We start from the raw sequence: 5,282 nt of genomic DNA, 5'->3' as shown, positions 1-5,282 counted from the left end.
TAAGAATGTTGTTTATTGGTCCAGTGGTGAGGATTCTTGTTTTCTTTACATTGAGATGCAATCCATACTGAATGTTGTATTTGATCTTCAACAGTATTTATGCTGAGCAAAGAATCTGAGAAGTTGGGTTATATGAAGAAAAACATGTCATCAGGATTTGAGGGAGACTCATTAACAAGTTGTGATATACAGATGATACAACCTTGCTCACAAAAGTGAAGAGGACTTAAAATACTTACATTTACTTAGGAGAACTTTAATGTGCTGTTACTGTAGACACCACATTGGCAATATTATTTCATGATTTTTAATCCTTTCACCATAGTTTAGATTATCAAAATGGTTAGTTCTGAGTTATTGCCATATCTCTTTAAAGATTTTAATCATCTTCCCTATGGGCTTAAACAATCTAGAGAGAAGGGAAAACAAATAACCTCCAACCTTTCTGCTTCTCATCAGACCTACCACACCTGCGCCTATGTCTGTACGCAGAAAGCGCTTAATATTTATTTGATGGATGAAGGAATGTGCAAATACAACCCTATCTACCCACATCTTCAGAATAAAGAAACATGAAGGTAGCTGAAATGTAAAAAATAAAGAGAAAAAGGGGGAAAAATAGCAAGAATAGATAGTGTGTGTTGCATGTTCAGTTTGCACACATTCAACTGTGAATGATGCAATAGCAGAACCAGAATGCCATTTATCTTTTTTCTTTTTCTCCCTAACCTCTATATTTACATTTACATAATGAACAATTGCTTTGGGAAAAGTTGTCTAACAGTTAACTATGAGCATAGTCAGCTTTGATCCTATTTTGATATTTTTAACTTTCTAACCCATCAGACTTTTTTTTAGTCTTATTGTCAGCATTGTCTTTTTGACCATAGTTTTTATGAACATATTGCTTTCAAAAACCACTTGATGAGAGTCTTAGAACACATTTCTCTCTGACAGACCTCAAAATGAGTGAAATGACCTATTGTACTTTTATATAGTATAAACATTTAACTGTTTTGTTAAAGGATTGCTTCAGATCTTAGAAAAGAATAAAACAAAAAGAGATGAACTCAGTGCTCAGAAGGCTATGGAGACAACTAAGCAAGAGGATATCATCAGAGATTTGGCACATGTGTTTGGGCTTCTTCTGGGGTAGTCCAATGCTGCTAAGACCATATTCTCAAAAGAAAATCCATATAACATTTTTGTAACTTCTAGCGAAATGCTCTTGAATGCCAAACCATTTTGGATATTTTTATAGTATACAGAGAGCATATTCTAAAGCACTGGTTTGAAAGTCTTAACTCAAGGCACCCTAGGATACCTCTACCTGTTTTGGATCTGTAGTTTTGCATTTATAGACTAGATACAAAGAAATCCTCATTTTTACTCTGCGTATTAAAAATCTATGATATTTCTTGTAAGACTTTTGGCCAATCTAAATGGTTTTTTAGAACTAATAGATATTGGTCAACCAAGAGTCTGACATTGAAAAAACAACTTTCTAGAGTAAATTCTAAAGAATTTATGAAGCTGGTTTGGGGAGATTCCTAGGAGCTTGCTTCACCAAGCCAAGGAATTCTTTTGCTTTTTATCAAGCACACAGTCACCTCCTATACTCCTTGTCTGAAGTCCACTATTTGTGTTACACACTTGTGATTTCAACTGGCTTATATTTCAGGTGTTGCAGTATTTCTTCAATATTTTCAGGCACACATAATTTTATATCAGTTCTTATATCAGCACTTTGCTTTTTACCTCTTAGGCTTAGATACTGAGAATTCTCTGACCAAAATAAAAAGAGAAACATAAAATGATACAGTATCAAACCATGTGAAAGCTAGAAGAGTTTTAAAGAATTTATGTAGTTCAAACTTTCTTTATATTGAGAATATGAGATTCAAAAGAATAAAGTGATTTGTCTGAGTCAAACCAGAAAAGCTGGTTCTTTTCACTACACTATATGACCTTCTAGAATTTTACATCTTTGTGTTTTAACTTTAACTTCACTCAAAGTTAAAGTTGACCAATCAAACACTTTGCTTCTTATCATCAAACCAGAATTAGATATCTTCAGCAAAACTAGTAATAAAGCAAAAAAGACCTTAATAGTATTTAAATAATAATTAAAACCCTTAGCATTTATTGAAGTCTGCTATATATTGAGTTGTAGTTGTTATCTGCCTTTGAATCAACCCTTGGCTCATGACAATCTTATGCACTATGGAACAAGACACTGTCTGACCCTAAACCGTCCTCATAACATGTCAGATCATTGTGATCCGTAGGGTTTTCATTGGAAGATTTTCAGAAGTAGATCACCTAGCCTTTCTTCCTACTGTCTTAGTCTAGATGCTCTGCTGAAACCTAGTAACAGCAGCATTCAAGAATCCATTATCAGAGAAGTGGCAGTTACACTTGAAATAATTTTCTGGAAAAATAATCCAGTTCTTAAATATGAAAGGTGAGAATGTTACCTCTCAACTACCAATACCCTCATATGGGTTGAATTGTGTTCCCATAAAAGATACATTCTTTTTAATCCCCAGGAACTTTGAAAATGTCTTTTTTTAGAAATAGGGTATTTGCAGATGTTATCCATTAAGTTAGTATGAGGACATACTGGAGTAGGGCAAGTCCTAAATCAATATGCCTGATATCCTTGTAAAAAAGAAGAGATCTAGAGACACAAAAAGAGAAGACAGACATTTGAATATAGAGACATAGACTGACTGATCTTCAAGTCAAGGAATGACAAGGATCACAGGTTGTCTATCACCAGAAACTAGAAGAGCTAAGGTAGAGATTCTCCCTCAGAGCCCTCAGAAGAAACCAAAGTATCCAATACCCTAACTTTAGACTCTTAGCTCCAGAGCTCTGAAACAATACATTTCTGTTTAATAAGCCACCCAATTGTACTTTGCTATGGCAGTCTTAGAAAAAAATGCAAATCCTTTCTATGCAAAATAATTATATATATATATATATATATTTATGAATCTTCACAGCCTTTCTATGAGGTTAACATTTTATTCTCTCCATTTTGCAGATAAGGAAATTAAGGATTAGAGAGGATATATGAGTTGTTCAATCCTTCCAATAACTGTGGAAGCTAACATTTAAATGACAATATCATTAATTCTATAATTAATACTCTTAACCATGGTACAAATAATTTTTATAGGACTGTCCATGAGTTCCTTACTCAAGACTTTTTTACTGTGTATTTATATTTTAGGTTATTATTATTATTATTATTATTATTATTATTTGGCTGTAGAATTTATTTTAATCAACTTTTAGAAAAGACAAACACATCAGTTTTAGACATAATTTTGCTTTTCATATACCTTGCCCATATGTCAATAAGCTCTCATATTCCTTTATTAAAAAAAATATTTTACCATGAGCTTTGAGCCACAAATGTACCACTGTCTTCACTTCTTCATCAGAGGTGAACCTTCATCTTCAAAGGGTTGCTTTCAGGGGAATAAACAGGTGAAAGTCTGATGAAGAAGATCAGAACTATAGGGAAGATGCTTTAACACTTCAAAATGAAGTTTGTGCAGAGTGTCAACAGGGTGGGCAGAGATGTGGGGATGTGCACTGTCATGCAAGATCACAACACCCTTAGATAGCAGTTCTCTGCATTTAATCTGGAAGTTTAAGCTCCAGCTCTTCAGCGAGTATCTCACGACAATGAACACTGTTGGTTGTGGAGCATTTTTCCTGATAGTGTTCCAATACAGGCCCTTGAGAATCCCAGAAAACTGTAACCATCAATTTTCCATTAAGGTTATTTTTTTTGGTGTGCAAAGATTACAGCTTTGTAAACTCTATGGGGTAGTTTTACTGTGTCCTCTAGGGTTTCTATGAGTCAGAATCTACTCAAAGGAAGTGGGTTTGAGTTTTTGGTTTATAGTTTTGCCAGGAGTCCCTCAGTGGTGTAAATGGTTACCAAACTATTTACTGAAAAGTTGGAGGCTTTCCAGAGACACCTACCTTGGAAAGATGATCTGGCCATCTGCTTAAGAAAATAAGCCATTGGAAAAACTCTATGGAGCACAGATCTACTCTGACTTAAATGGGGTTATCATAGTCAGAGCTGACCAAATGACAAGTGATTTTGGTTTTGTTAATTGTTTGTTTGTTTATTTATTTATTATTTATTTTGCCCTGATTCAGATGTCAGATAGTCAGAACAATATAGTATATAGCTGTAATCTTTGTGGAAGCAGATTGCCACATCTTTCTTCCACGGATTACTAGGGGTTTTAAATTGCTGACTTTTGGGTTTGAAGCTAAAAGTTTCACCACTACACCACCAAGGTCCCTTAGTAAAACTTTAAACCATACCCCAACCCATTACCATTGAGTCAATTCTGACTCATCAAACAGAGTCAAATTTCCCCATAGGGTTTCTATGGCTATAAAACTTTATACAAGCAGGTTGCCACCTGGGGATTAGAACTGCTGACTTCTGGTTAGCAGCTAGGCACTTAAGTGCTGTACCATCGGGGCTTCTGGTAAAACTATAAAGATGATAAAAAAAAGTTCAATTGTTGCCAAGGAATATTGTGGAAAGGAAAGTATTGAATAGGTTAAACAGAGAGGTTTTTTTTAAGATTGTGAAATTATTCTGTAAGATTTTGTAATAGTGGATACATGATATTACACCATTGTCAAAAGTAATAGAACATAGGGGTATTTGATTTACAAATATAGTGTGATCTCAACAGAATTGTTACCACAGATTAATTCCTATGACAAATCGGGGAGGTAAATAGAGGAACAAGTTATCAGAAAATATGGGGTCAGATACTTTATGATCTTATGAAAAACAAAAAAAAAAAAAACCAGAAAAGAGACTACTAGATCTGTGAACTGAGAAAACAGTTGTTGTTAGGTACTATCAAGTCAGTAACAACTCATATCACAACATAAGGAAACACTGCCCAGTCCCAAGCCAATCTCACAATCATTGTTAAACTTGAGTTCATTGGTGTTGCCACTGTGCCAGTCCATCTCTTTGGGGGTCTTCCTCTTTTTTGCTGACCCTTCACTTTACCAATCATTATCTTCTTCTCCAGGGACTGGTCCATTCTTATAATATATCCAAAGTATGAGAGATGAAGTCTAGCCATCCTGGCTTCTGAGGAGGATTTTGGCTGTACTTCTTTCAACATAGATTTGTTTGTTCTTTTGGCGATCCATGGTATTTTCAATATTCTTCTCCACTACCATAACTCAAATGCCTCAATTATTTTATGATATTCTTTATT

The sequence above is a fragment of the Chrysochloris asiatica genome, unplaced genomic scaffold (assembly GCF_000296735.1).
Source record: "Chrysochloris asiatica unplaced genomic scaffold, ChrAsi1.0 scaffold00420, whole genome shotgun sequence".
Classification (NCBI taxonomy): Eukaryota; Metazoa; Chordata; class Mammalia; order Afrosoricida; family Chrysochloridae; genus Chrysochloris; species Chrysochloris asiatica.
Note: the sequence above shows the minus strand (reverse complement) of the source record.